Source organism: Cydia pomonella, chromosome 21, assembly GCF_033807575.1.
Source record: "Cydia pomonella isolate Wapato2018A chromosome 21, ilCydPomo1, whole genome shotgun sequence".
NCBI lineage: Eukaryota > Metazoa > Arthropoda > Insecta > Lepidoptera > Tortricidae > Cydia > Cydia pomonella.
The window spans coordinates 6,753,825-6,769,826 of NC_084723.1; positions in this window are offsets into that span (position 1 = coordinate 6,753,825).

The window sequence follows — 16,002 nt, forward strand, 5'->3', positions numbered from 1 at the left end:
TCGGACAGACAGACAGACAGACAGACAGACGGACATGGCGAAACTATAAGGGTTCCGTTTTATGCCATTTGGCTACGGAACCCTAAAAAAAACCGAACAAGTCCGAGTCGGAGACGCATGCCGAGGGTTCCGTATCATCATTTAATTTTTTATGCTTGAAACTAACGCGTGACCAGCAGTGGCAGCATCATGGTTCCATTTTTATCGCCTTTCACTATCCCCGTCACTTTCGCACTTACATACTTGTTAGAACGTGACAGGCATGGTGACAAATGATAAAGAGCCGACCATCTTAGCCCCACAGGTTTTTTATTCAGTACAAATAATAATTATAAAAATAAGGGCAATTTACACAAATCGATCAATCAATCACATGTAACCTCAATTACATGGTACAAAACATTTATTTGATTGATTGATTAACCTATTTAGTTCCACAGTAAGCTCAAAAAGCCTTGTGTTGTTAGTACTAGACGAAGATACAATATATCTACATATATAAATAAATAAATAAATAATAAAATAAATAAATATTATAGGGACATTTACACAAAATTTACCAAGTCCCACGGTAAGCCACCAAGACTTGTGTTATGAGTACTCAAACAACGATATATATAATATACATAATATATACTTAAACACATAGAAAACATCCATGACTCAGGAACAAATATCTGTGCTCATATATCTATATTATAATATACACTTACCTACTAGGTATTATACTTTTCTTTATTATCATACCCAGTTAGATGTTTGAATCTTAAACGTACGGGACCCTAAAAAGTATGTATATGCTAATTTGCACTGTATTTTACCATACAAATAAGAACAGTATGTAAATAAATGGTTAGGTGCTATGTGGGTGCTATATCCTTTAATAGTAGCTACATAATGGCTACATACAAGAGGAGATTTATGTTATCAAACTTTTTTTCCTATACTCATTCAAGGTCAAGCCTGGTCCTTTTAGGCATAGGGAAGTCATAAACTTTTTATGCTGGGTTCCTTCCGAGGACCAAGCGGAATGCTTGGTTAGGCCATTCCGTTGAGACTTGAGCCTCGATAATATAAATTACCTATACACTTTAATAAGGCTGCTATAGCTATAGGCATAGGCCTATTATCTCAGGTGGTTGGCAGGTAGATGTTGCGCGGTGATTTACTAGTAGAAGGTAACTGAGTTTGGAAGAAAACTAGAACTCTATCTTTAAGTATTTAAAAAAAGGTAAACAAAATCTACCCTCAAATGGCTCCTTAAGCCAGTTGAGGGTAGATGAAAACATTACATTATCAAATAATGTAGGTTTAATGTCAGGTCGTTCAGTGACAGATCAAGGCGGTTTTGTATTAGGTTGGTTAACCAATAAATATTATAACTACCCGAAAATGTATATTTTGTTTGTTTACTTTTATTTAAATATCTAAAGATTTATAATTTTTATAATTACACTTTTTTATATACTACGTCGGTGGCAAACAAGCATACGGGCCACCTGATGGTAATCAGTCTCCGTAGCCTATGTACGCCTGCAACTCCAGAGGAGTTACATGCGCGTTGCCGGCCCTAACATCCCCCCCTTCCCGTGCAACTTTTACTTACAGTGTATTCATTTTTACGTGTCTTATCATGTAAACAAACGTGAGATTCTAATAATAGGATTTCATAGACAATCTGGATGTCAGATTCCTTACTGCAAATATTGATGAAAATCTTATTAGAAATGATATTTTTCAGTGGTTACTTGGTTGATTTCTATACTTTGTGATTTTCTTTAAGTATACAACAACATTTTCAGTGATGAATGACGATATAGATTATATTTAATTCCATAATTACAAATTTAACTTAACTAAAATATAAATAAATTTATTTGGTAAATATACTAAAAACTAAACTACAAAACCTAAAACCTAGATCTAAAAATAAATAAAACTGGACTTAAAATAAAATAAAACTATCCCCCTGCGGCATGGTGCCGTAGATGCTAGCAGCATTTCCTCGCTGTATCGCAAGACTAATTCTTTGAATGATGATTATTGTGTAATTGCAGAGAAAAGTGTGATAATGTCTTTGAGAAGTGTTTGTTTACATGATAGGAAAAGTAAGGATGAATACACTTTACTTTTATCATCTTATACCTACTTACCATACCATAATAACTTCTTAACAACTCCGTCAGTTAAACAGTAGACCTATAATTTTTGTTAGCGTTTGTCTTCAACCCCTATCGATAAGAAAACCTCTTGTCTAAGTCCCCATTATTACAATTAGGAAGTTTTAGCCCCCATCTTTAGGAAGGTAACTATTCTAATGCTAGGTTAGGTATCCAGCTAGAAATCTGCACTGTAACAGCAAGCCAAGTTGGTGAACCTAATTGTATGCGGCGGAGTTTTGACGGTTATTTCATTTAACTTTTCGCTCAGACCCTTTTACCACTTTCCGTGCAATCGTGTTGGCACTGTTGGTCCAAGCTATAGACTTAATAAAATACGTGGATTTTTATTTCGAATAAGTAAATTATCGTCGACATAGTTGAAATATGTCCACTGCTAGGTTCGTTTACCCACGAATATATATCGAAGTTTTGTCTATGACGTGATATGTATGATGTGAGTGACTGAGAGGCAAACAGACAAAATTTCGATATTTGATGCTTGCGGTAGATAATTTATAATAATCATTAGCCTGTACAATAGCGCTAGAGGGCTTGGAGTATAGTCTATGCGCTGCCATATTGCGGGTTGGGGATTTCACATAGGTACACATGCGGATATACAATACAGGTTTCCTTATGTTTTCTTCATTGAAAATTTAGTGGTAAATGGCAAATGATGTTTCGTAATAAGTCCCGAAAAAGTCATTTATACGAGCCAGGATTTAAACCCACTATATCCAGATTGAAAATCGGACGTCAGATCCACTCGGCCACCACAGCTTACCCAAACCAAACAAGAATTTCCACAGCTTCCGGTCGTGTTCTACTCTCATCCAACGGTTCCTTTAGAACTTGATCAGATCGTCGATCTACCTTACTGGGGGATTTCCTTTGATGTTTTATTTTGCGGTTGCCACTGAAGAAAATCTATTACAGCGTCTATCGTTTTTACTCGTTAATTTTACCATTGAGTTAAATTTTTGTCACTTCTACCACAAGCTAAAAGCTAACCCAAAACTATGCCCAGGAAAAGTAAACAGTATAATGAAGTGTGAACCAAACTGTAATAGGCCGCCAACTTATTGAAAAACTTTTGTTACTCGCATCGAAAAAGTTTCCGTGTTCAAAGAAAACATTGTGTTAGGACAGAAATACGAGTATGTAGCTAACTCAACGTTTTGCGGTAAATACAGTCATTAACAGCCACCACTTAATGTGTGATTGACAAAGCACGTGTCAGATTTTTTCATCCTTAAGGAAGATACTATACAATTGCAGGTTATTGTGTACCTAGTGTTTCATTAGCTTATGTAAGTTATATAATAGCAAAAGTAAAGTTATGTCAGCAGTGGTGATCGAGTGGATCTGACGTCCGACTTTCAATCCGGAGGTCGTGGTCGACGTCCGACTTCAAATCCTGCCTTGTACTAATGAGTTTTTCGAAACTTATGATATTCTGTAGAATATCATTTGATATTTACCACTAGCTTTTCGGTGAAAGAAACATCGTGAGGAAACCTGCATACATTCGCGAAGGAATTCAAAGGTGTATGTGAAGTCTTGAACCCGCGTTGGGCCAGTGTGGGGACTATAGCCCAAATCCTCTCGCTCCTCTCTGAGAGGAGCTCATTGTCCAGCAGTGGGACGTATATAGGCTGAATTATTCATAAATAATTATCACAATAAATACGTCTCTATAAAAATATCCCTGTTCCATCCCAAAATCTAAATGAAGAACATACAATGTACAAAGACGTGGCAAAATTTAAATATACACAATAGACACCAAAAATCGTGACGAGGGCATCAAAATCAGGATCTAGAATACCTGGCGATGTAGTGCTGCTCTCCATAAGGCGTTAGTGTCCAAGCTTCTAAGTAGATGCACCAAGATCCGAATCTACAAGACCGTAATACGCCCATTTCTAATCTACCGATGCGAGGCTTGGACACCAACACTTAAGGAAGAAAATATGTTGCAAGTTGCTGAGAGGAAAATCCTCCGTAAAATATTGGGCGCCAAACGAAGACCGGAAGCTAGACACTGGACAGTTCTTAAGAACCGCGAAATTGAAGACCTAGTGTCTGGACCTAGCATCATGGGATTCATGGAAGAGACTAAAGCTCACAGACTCCTTTGGTTAGGTCATCTTGAGAGAATGGATGAAGATCGAAGTGTGAAGAGCGTACCGGGCCGCCTAGCAGGAGGATGTTCTGTTGGACATCCCAGGTATCGCTGGAGCGACATGGTGGAGGCGGATTTGCGCAAACTACGAGTAAACAATTGGGGAGAAGTAGTGAAGGACCGGGAGAAGTGGCACTATCTTGTGTCGCAGGTCAAGTCTCATTTTGAGTCACTGAGCCAACGAAGAAAGTAAACAACTATGGTTTCATAGTTTTACAGTACCTATTTTGCAAACTTAAAATTGGCACCTCTCTCATCAGTATCAGCAGTACTTTCAATGCTACAATTGAACACATTTCTATAAACATATATTCATACATACATAGACTGTTAAAATCCTCATCCCTCAAAATGGCGTGTTTCAATAAGTCCAATTTGCTTAGCGTAAAAAAGTGCGAAAAGTACGTATGTGATTTTTTCTGATTATCAATCTTTCGTCATTTAATCCCTGATTCAACCTACCTACATTTTATATTGAGTTTATTATATACAAATTTTCTATTGTACTTATGTATGTTTAGCGTTCCGTAGACAACGTAGCAAAAACTGAAACCTTATAGTTTCGTCATGTCCGTCTGTCCGTCCGCGTGTCTGTCCCTTGTTTGTAAACTGCTCGTAAGTTTAGGAGTTGAAATTTAAAATAGGTGCCTCCCCCTCTCTAACTTTTGAACCAGGGGTATAGAAATATAAAAACAATAAAGAAAATAAAATACTTTCCACAAAAAATATTGTTGACATACTTAATGGGTTACCCATTAATGAGATTTTTCCAAAAAATTTCTCTTCTACACCGTGTTTTTTTTGATTTGCGTTAATTTCGAGGGTGCATTCCTGAGCTTAAATTAAGTAACTTTCTCAAAGATACCGATATTCTAACTAACTCCATTTCGGAGATAATCAATCATAAATTTTTATATTATAAGGCCCTTACGAGCGTGTACACTTGCTTTAGGACCTGTTTACTTATTAGTTAGTGTTTAGTGCGAGTTCATACATTTGCTACTAAACGTACGTACTATCTCGGACGATCGATGTTAGAAATGACATTGATATGTCACAGTTTTCAATTGTTTGGTTGAGTTAAATGTAATGCCCGTGTTACAACAACGCTATATGCAACATTTAGTTACTTTTTATAAAAATAAAAAAAGTAAAAAAAAAAACAAAAATTTTTTTTTTTTGAAAATTAACTATGCCATTTAGTTTCCTTAAACGTACTTACCGAAACCCCGGAGTTAACGCAATTCAATAAAAACACGGTGTATATTAAAATGATGTGAGTAGTGGATGCCCTTTTGGTCGTATGGCTTTTTATATTGTGTGAAGGTTCGGAACCCTATACCTACACTATGCCACAAAATAAAAAATAAACAAAAGGTCCGTTCTCGCCGTTCTTGAAAATACATACCTAAACTTGCCCAACACACTAGGGTTGCTTCTGTATTAATTTCGAATTTTAAAAAGGAGTAGGTAATATAAGTTTACATACATTGATTCGTTTATACATACATCTTATCATGTTTACATTCCTTAGATACTGCATCCTGACGTACATGACCTACGTAGCGGCGGGGACGTCAAGTGAGCAATGCGCGCACAGCCCGACTAAGCTCTGCCCGAGAGTGCCCGAGAACGCCTCTGTGCGTAAATGTCACGTCTGTGCGCGTGCGGCGAAAATGACTCTTGTAAGTTTGTAGTGTTTGTACTGAGCGAACTCTCTGCTCCGGCGCGCGCCGCCGCTATTTACTTTGTGACTATGTGCACTTGGCTGTTTTTTTTGTAATAAATTTATTCAAGGAGAACAATGAAGAATATTTAAAAGTGTTGTAATTATAATATTTGCGGATTTATTTTCGGTGTTCGCGGTAGACCCCCTGTAAACCACCGGTGGTTAGGATCATGATAGAGCGGTTTAATACTAGTTGCCATTGTCAAAAACATTCAAATTAATTAGGACCCATCTCCAATCAAGCATGCACGTTTTTTCTGTAATTTTCTTCTCACAAATAAATAACAAATGAGGGTATATATTCCTTATAAAGTATTTCCTACTATTATACTTAACAAATACGCAGTGAGTACTTAGTGTGTTGTTGGTTTTGCGAATACCGAGTGCTCGTCATATATATATGTCATCTTTAAACATAATCACTGTCAATAGACGTGACAGCATGGTGTCATTTATTCGACATTATCATGTCGAGCACTAGGACGTTCACCTATCTACTGTCATGTTTAGTCGGGTCCGATATAAAAATATCCGGCAAAAGTTGAACATGAGCTACATTTATTAGTAAGAGAACTTAACAGTCCGCAGCAAGCTCGGCTAAATTTCACCCTCCCATACAAACGGAGTTTCGTTCCTTCTCATTTTAAAACTACGTGTTGGATTGTAATGAAACTGATATAAATACAATGACATGAGGTATACCTATGCCTGTAATTAGTTTATATAGCTCCAGCTTATAAAACAAACCAAAAACAAGTTTTGCATGAGAAACTTAAATTCGCTGTATTTACTATGGTATCTGAAGCTACATAAACGAATTACATGCATAGATATACCATATCCTATTGTACGTACAATGTTTCACACTGAAAAAAATAAATAGCCGAACTGGTTTTGTAACTTTACTAAATAACTAAACTACGGTTATAAGAAAATAAACTTTGCATAAATTTACAAAACTTATTTTGTAGTGTACCTAGGTATACCCAGCCACTGAACACTGATAGCCAAACACGGTTTTGTAACATACAACACATAGTTCGCAAGTCCCAATTTTTGTGCAAACAGTAACCAAAATGCTTGTTACAGTTATGCAAACATTTCTTTCAGTGCAGAGCAATCTATCTTGTCGTTTTAAAATGAGAATGTAACTACGTTTGTATGGAAACCGAGCTTGCTGCGGGCTCTAAGAAATTGCACCGCCCTTGATATAGGTACTTACTTGATTACTTACATCAGTTCACCGTTTTATCGTGTGTGTTTCTGATTTACTCGCTCACGTCTATTTAGAGGCAAGATTGCGAGAGCCTAACCAACTTTGGTAATACCGCGAAACCTATTTCAACTCGGTGCGCGTTTCCATTGAAACTACACTTTTTCCGACTTAGTGCAGAAGAGTTCCGCTCATTTCGCTTTGCTAAAATATTGCGACAAGGAAATTGGCCTGACTACGAGACAAATAAATAAATATTATTTCAAAAAGCATTACATTTACTTCTTGTCCCTCGGTTCACTTTTTTACTGGTCAGAACGCAGATCAATAGGCCGAAATACAGACTGTATCATATTAAATTAACGCTTCTGGTATGTGCGTCTACTGTAATTATGTTCGAGAACATTGAAAAAAACTTATGATTCATAAGTTTACCGTAGACTCCACTAGAGTTGAGGTCACGCAAATAGACACACGTAATGAAGGCGAGATTTAGAAATTAATCTTCTTTTTGTACCGATAGCAAATTGCAAGTTAATCACAGCCCAAAAAGCTTATTTTAAGTTTTAACATTTAAATCCAATTCACTCATTCGTTCATTCACTACCGCTAATGCGATTAGTACTTTATGTAGCTGTCTGATGGCATACCACTACTGCTTCCGATATCGAAAAGGTTAACGTCTTGTCCTACGGAAACGTATCGGTGTAAGTTTCAAGTTTACATTAGCAAATATGCCCGCTCAGCAAATACGTACCACGTTGAGCGTGAGGCAAATTTGCAAACATCCACTTTTCAAACTTTTTCACATGCTGATGTACGAGCTACTATCGGTTAATGCTTTACGGTTTCGGTTTGAAATATCGAGGTGCTTCCAGCAAATTGGTTTTTCTAGTTTTTTTTCAATCTAAACTGTTCCAACTTCTATTTTTTTTTATTGATGAAATTTATTAAAGATCTTGCATATTGGAATGATGAATGGATAACGACGAATGACTGAGATTACACGCGTAAGTAAAAATGTGGAAAACATATGTACATTCCATATCAATACGCGAATTTCTGTATTCATAGCCTCTTCAAACCTTACGTAGGTACAAACGTATATCACGTACATACCATCTGTAGTAGACATGCTAAATCGGCATGTGATGCAGTCAGTTTTTGGCAATTAGATGGTAAGTTATGCCTCTAGTTAGACCTATTAATTTTAAAAAATCTACACGTACTTATATCAGTGAATCTCAGATATTAAGTATATAATATATAGAGAAAAGTTAATTATAAGCCCCCAACTTGGTCAATGCCAATGATTTGGTTAAGTTTACAATGGTTTGTTGGACTAGAAGCCCAATTCATTCTTACATTCAGATATCTAAGAACAAGTACGACGCGCGAAAATCGACAACCGAGTCTAAATGATGTCAATGATGCACCATTGACATCATTTAGACATCAAAATTTAAGTTCGAAATGGACTTTAGAACAGTGCAGAGATTTTAGAGAAAGCAGTGTAAGTTTACCCAGCAGTGGACGTCGGCTAATATGATGATTACGAGAACGGGTAAGGTCAGCCAGGGCAATTGCAACGTACTCTAAATTATATGTACCTAGTGAGTCTAGAGTAGACTCAACGGACTACGGCTCTAGAGCTGTAGTACTGGTTGACACTTGACCGATCGCAGTCTATATCGCTCGCACTGATGGATTTGTGCGATAAGGAGCGAATGAGCGAGGAGAATGCGATCGAGTTAACGCAGTCGCTAACGTAACTGTCAAATACCAATTCGTGGTAGCCGTGTAGAGTGTGTGTGTGTGGTGTGTGTGTGTGTGTGTGTGTGGTGTGTGTGTGTGTGTGTGTGTGTGTGTGTGTGTGTGTGTGTGTGTGTGTGTGTGTGTGTGTATTTATGGCACACTTTCATCAGTCAAGAGAGTTAACCCGTAGTATAAGTGGCTCTAGCTTAACCTGTAGTATAAGTGGCTCTAGCTCTTGACTTCTTGTATTTTTAGTTCGATTTGCCCCTAGTTGCGATTGCCCGTTGACCATAACACAACTCATGTTCTAATCAAACTCCCATCTTAAAATAAAAATAACCCCCCAACTTAAATCAAAAACTCTTATCTTCATAAAATTCAACTTGGAACCATGGCCGCCCGTATTTAACGCGGGGACCATGGGCCCATATAAACTCATAACAACAACGCCGGGTCTTCAACTCGAGCATCACCATTGCTTTTTGACTGATGGTGATGCCGGACCCGGCATCGCATAAATCATAAAAACCTTTCGAAAATGTCACCGCGGGCACACGGTCGCCCGTATCTCTAGCGAGGGCCCTGTGTCTTCACTCGACACTTACAAAACTTAAAAAAAAAAACACAACTCATGTTTGATTTACGCAATAAAACAGAACTGGAAGTAGATTGCCAAGGGATACTTATAGCAGAAGGATATTCTATTCGGAGAGTCAATGTATGTAAATCGTACATCGTAGCCAGTAGGGTTCAGCAGGGAGAGAACTATAGATACAGTTACATTTTAGACGGCTTATTGAAATCATGTTAACGGCCTATGAAGAAGGATGCCCCGTGTTTGAATCCCGGTAAGGGCATTACAAACAAGTTGACCAGAATAGTAAGACCCCTCACAAATAGCTTCTTCTAGGCTCTTGTAGCTCCATAACCCCTTAATCAAGCCTGCTAATAATTTAATCATTAAAATATAATGCCATCCATTAAAATATATATATATATATATATATATATATATATATATATATATGTATGTATATATTTTTTGTATATAGTAATAATGTAGTCTATCTTAACTTTATATGTGTAGTATATGTATTATATTGTATTTTTACTACTTTTTTCTTTATTTTTATTTTTTTGCACCACCCGTTAACTTCGTTCGCCATCTCACTATCTGAAGGTTGTCTGGAAGAGATCGCTGTTTAGCGATAAGTCCGCCTGTTGTTACCTACCAATGTGTATATGTTATCAATTTCTGTATCTGTTTTTTATGTAGTGTGCAATAAATAATTTTATTATTATTATTATTATTATTATAATGCCCTCAACAATACGTTAACCCTATGTCATTTAAATTGGAACAAATTGACTAAAGGGATTGTGTCACAAATCACAAACTATCCCATGATAGCTCACTTAAAAAAACAACGAAATGCCGAGACGTGCCCCTAGCCAGCCGTGTGTTCAATGTGAGAAGTTGAGAACTTCGCTTCGCTTTGCTAGCTCAATCAATTATGATGTCTACTGCTTGCTATCACGGAGGTGATATATTTGTATTTGTCACCTTTGGATTTATTTTAGTACTCGGGCCTACCGTAAGACAAAACTGCCTGTAATAGTGCGTCACTATCGAGGAACGCGTAAGCACGGTTGCTATAAATTACGCGCTTTACACGAGCTAATTAGGCGTTAAATCTAAAGCAAACATTGTATTCTTAAATTGTACGCACAATATGTCAAGAACGCGCACTCAGCTTTTTTGGTCTAGAGACCTAGAAAGGCAGATTATCTTGGGTCACAAGGTTGGCAAGCGTACGCAAGGAAGAGCACCCACGAGATGATCTGATGCTGTGAAGAGGGTGGTTGGCGGCAACATGCAGTGCGTGACCCTTATGGCTTATGATCGCACACGGACCGAGAAAGAACAAGAACGCTCAGTAAAAGAATTGATAGTCATATTGTTACATACCAGTTCTAATAAAATATATTGTAGTATACTAACATACCGTTTCATTTTATTTTTAGGCCATCAAATTGGTGCTAACCGCAACAAATGGTTTCATAGTTATATTCCATTTGTTCGAATAACTTTTCATTTTGATATGTGGATCTCGATTGGACAGAATTAAATTTGTTATTTTTATTACTCTGAATTTTAGGAGAGAAAATGCACTAATAATTAAACGCGGGGCACGGCATTTTATCTAAATAAGGTACTTATTTCGCAATAAGATTTCGTGATGGCGTGTCCAATGCATTTTTTAAACAAATGGATCAGATGCATGGAAACTGTTGGCAAATTTTTTATGTGGCATAATGTTGATAACTTTAACAACCTCGTACATCAAAGCTACAGGCAAATATTTTATAAATAATCGTTTTGATTTAGTGAAATCATTGTAGTGCAATTTTTCTGACCTTATGATAAAAGCGGATAAGTAAGAAAAATGTTCCTGAAAATTGTTTGTGAATGTATTTTTGCTCCATTCTTTGATAAAGCCTCAGACAGAACCCCTTTACCTCAAACATCACTTTGCCCTCCTGAGTATTTTCATGGAAATCGGATTCAAATATTGGTATTGTTTTGCGGGCGGATGCGTTGATTTATCTCTCATGTTCGCTCTTCAATTTACCTTATTGGTTCAAGATGGTACTGAATATATTATTCGAAAATAGTTTTAAAAATAGCTGCGTTGATATTTGTACTGATATTTAGGTACCTATTACTTAGTTTTTGGACAATAGTCCTAACATTCAATGGAACATGCAAAAGATGTAAAAACTTTAACTAGACTAATTCTTTTCTAATTAATTTCTGTTTAAAGTTAGTCTTTGTCATACGCGTCACAAATGTGTATCGATTGTTCAGTTTAATTATATATAATATTTTTCGCAGCTTTCCCATCGATGAAATTGAAAGCATAAATAATGAACCTAGTAATATTAAACCTATTGTTAAAAGCACTGATAGATATAAATGTAAAAAGACTCAGTAGCATATAAAAATATTTAATTGTAACTTTACAGGTCATACTGAAAAAATGTCCGTTTCTTTTATTCCAGCTGATGTGATGCCGCTGATTTCTATGGGACAGTCAATTTTTTTCGCGAGTTCGGTATTGGCCCCATGATAAATGTTGTTCAGTATGACCTATAAAGTCACTACGCAGAGTATGGCTGGTTGTTAAAATTTCATACTGTATTGGACAGCTATTTCATCATCATCATTTCAGCCGAAAGATGTCCACTGCTGGACAAAGGCCTCCCCCTAGGATTTCCACAACAAACGGTCATTCGCTGACCTCAACCAACGGTTTCCCGCGACTTTAACCAGATCGGCGGTCCATCCAGTCTGGGGCCTTCACACGCTGCGTCTTCCGATACGTGGTCGCCACTCGAGAACCTTTTTGTTATCTCTAAAATAAATAAAATAAAAAATAATTAATTAAACTTTCAAAACCTTAATCTCCGCCCAGATCAAACAGGTCATAATAATATCGCGAACTAAGAAGCCCGAAATTTCCTTTATTTGCATCTCAACGGCAATTAACATTATAATAGGCTGACATTATTAAGCGGTATTTTGCCAGACGCTGCACAAATGTACTGAGATGGGTGTTCTGTGGAGCCATTGGCAATGAGGGGTATATCAGCTTGATGTGTTGTTCTTACAGTTAGCCGAGAGTTTGTGTGATGCGATGCGAGAGCCAGGCATCGAATTTTAACCCTCTTATTCATAGCAATTCAAGCAGATACGTCTGAAAGCGATACTACATTTTATATACCTACACATATACGAGCTTCGTAAAGGAAGAAAGAATTCCTAAAGGAGAAATGGAAAATTCATGTTTCCAGCAAGACTCGTTAGCAAACCTCCTCTGTTCAAAATGAAAATAAAGGAAAAACGATTATCAATTACTTGTTTAGACTTGAGAGGCGTTTATAATTATTTTCTCCCTTGTTCATAAAACTTAGTAACTCCAAAATCTCTGTTCACTTTTGTCCCGTGTTATTGACCAATGATTATCAACTGTGTGTTAAATTTGACACACATTTATGAATAACGCCATTTAATTTTAAAGATAACAATATTGCTCTCGTGTTGGTACGACACAGATGCACTATGATTTGTATCATATATATTTACGCTTCAACACTTTACCCAAGCTGAATCTTAAAACGTAGCAAAGATAAGAATTGTACTAGAGTTAGGCGTCATAATTTCATAGAAGTTTCACATTTGTGATAACACTTCCACACTGTTATCAAACACGCTGCAGAGTTAGCTTAGTCTGACTTTAAAAGCGTCTGTAGGTATGGTCAGAGGGAGACCAAGGAGAACTTACATAGATCAAGTAAAGGAAAAACTCAACGTCGTGTTGTATCAGGCTGTCAAGGAGAAGGTAGAGGACCGACAAACATAGAAATCGCTCCACCAAATATATATGATGATAATGATGTCTGGTCTGGTGATCATGTTCAGAAATAAGTATTGGGTACCTAAAAGAGTAGCGTTGGGTTAATGTGATATTTAGATTGCGACTTCATTGCACTGGTGCAGCGTTGCGGCCTATATTTACGGCTTTATTAGACGATATTCATTCTTTTTCTTTCTGTAACCTATTTAAGTGTCCTTCCTCTGGTCTACCATAATTCCCAATTATGTGTGTCTCCGCCTACCTCGGCCACGCTTCTCTACCGGCATCTACTTGTTGCCTATCCGGATGTATGCCAAAGAGTTCGCCGGCCCGTCCTATTTGAGCCCAGTGTTTTTTTCCCAACGTCAGGTATGCGGGTTTTAGAAAAAAAAAATAGTTTCGTAGCCATACAATTTTTGATCCCTTATTTATGATAGTGTGTGATAAATTTTATACTGGTTCTTTTGAGGCAGTGTGCTCTATACCTATGAATAATAACTTCCATAATTTGAATATGCATGACCATGCGGTACCAAAAGTCTCCCTCATATGAGTGATTGATGTTCTGCTAAGAATTCATACGTTCATAATAAAAAGCATCAAGTAAACCTTTTAAACCCTTAATAATCAACTTAATTATCAATATTTTAAGGCTGAATATAAAGTGCGTGTTTTAAAAGACTTAGACCATTTTTTGTTTAAGTGTGTCTTAATATATATTAACGTATACCTGTACGAGAGATTATGCTTGAAGTGAATTAAAACCTACGGCTTTAAGGTTTAAATTCTCTATGGCTGCTTAAATTTCCTGAGATAGATTTACATAATTATGATTATCTTCGCCCAGAGATCGTTATTGGTACGTTCAGCAACAAAAGTACACTAACATCTCTGCCCTCGTGTTCTTCAAAATGAATACAATATACCATAAAACTACCCAATATCGTCCAATATCTCGCATCTGTGGTCCTAAACTATCTCGAACATCTTCGTTTACGTGTAATTTTAAATTAAATGAAACAGTTATGAGGCACAAAATATTTTCATGAGTGATGGGAGAAAAAATCCAGATAAAACCAAAAAGAACATTGGTATTTATAAAGATCATACTTTACTCGTAATTACTTATGTACGTATTGACTTTGTACCATAGTTTACGGCACCTACAAGTTTTTACATTGTTTGCAATGTTTGTTACGTCACTAGCATCTCGCAAACATCCTTTGTATTGATTGAATGTTTTTATTTTTTAATTTTTTTTGTGCCCAATATATTGTAATAAATTGCCTTTTCTATCTAATTAACTATTTTGTTATAAAATTCAGCATGCGGGTCAAAATTGCTTTCGTTGTCATGTTTTTTATCCCAAAAAATGTGACGGAGTGGAGCTTTGTGTACGAGATGAAATTTCGTTGAAAATTTTTCTCATGTTAAATTAATTTACGGCTAAAAAGACATGCAATGGCACTTTTTATTTGTTTGATAAAATGCAGAATACAACGAACCCTGCGTCATCCTTAATGCTCGAATCTCTTGTCTATAGTACGAGTTACCTACTTGTGTTGCTAACTGTATTACATTTGCGCTGATAAGGGCCCGAGATGTTCTAGTAACTCCTACGAAATGTGATCTAATTTGGCAATTATGGCCTTCCGTTATTTTTAACTGGATGAGATGAGATTGGCCGCGGTTTGTTGTTATCGAATTTTCAAGTGTAAGTATATAGAAGTGGCTTACAGCGCGGCTTACGTGGGCGATGACTCGAGAATGCGACGCGGCGCGGCGGCCCAACGGCATTCGGAGATCGTCCACGTAGGACACTTCCATAGGTAGGTATCAAAGGATTGAATTCACCCGCGCCGCGCCGCGCCGCTTCGCGTTCGCGAGTTATTCGCTCAGGTAAGACACTGCCTTATAGATCGATGGTAGACCATGTACTGCCTTAGGATTTGAAGGTAGTAATAATAATTAACTTACGAAAACATTGAGTTCCGATGGAATTGTTTTATAATATGCATAATCTAATCCAAATGACATAGATCCGACTGCATCAATCCAAGATGGCACATGTCGAGCGCTATCGATGAGGGTATGTTTCAAAAAAATACTGTTGTACCGTTGGATCGTTATTTCAGTAGTTAATAGTTGTGATTTCGAATTGACTGGTCGGAACATATGGATGACTCACTCTAGAACGATCCGGGTTCGTGCCGAGGCGTCCGACACTTCGTTTTCTATGACAGGTGATCGTGGATCACGTGATGCTTTCAATGGAAAACGGACGCCTCGGCCAGGGCCCGGACCTCCGGACCGGACTTAAATTCTCGCGGCATTGTTTTGAGCACAATATTTTCCTGAAGGAAAACACTTCACATAATATACGAGATATGTTATGTGAAGCTCCAAACCAGGAGCGTGAAAGTCTGATCCTTATCATTCATTATAAGAGACTGGTGCATTTCAATTATTATTTCTATTTCTTTAGCGACTGCACATAGTAAAATGTTTACAATACTGGTAAATAATAACCCCCAAACAAA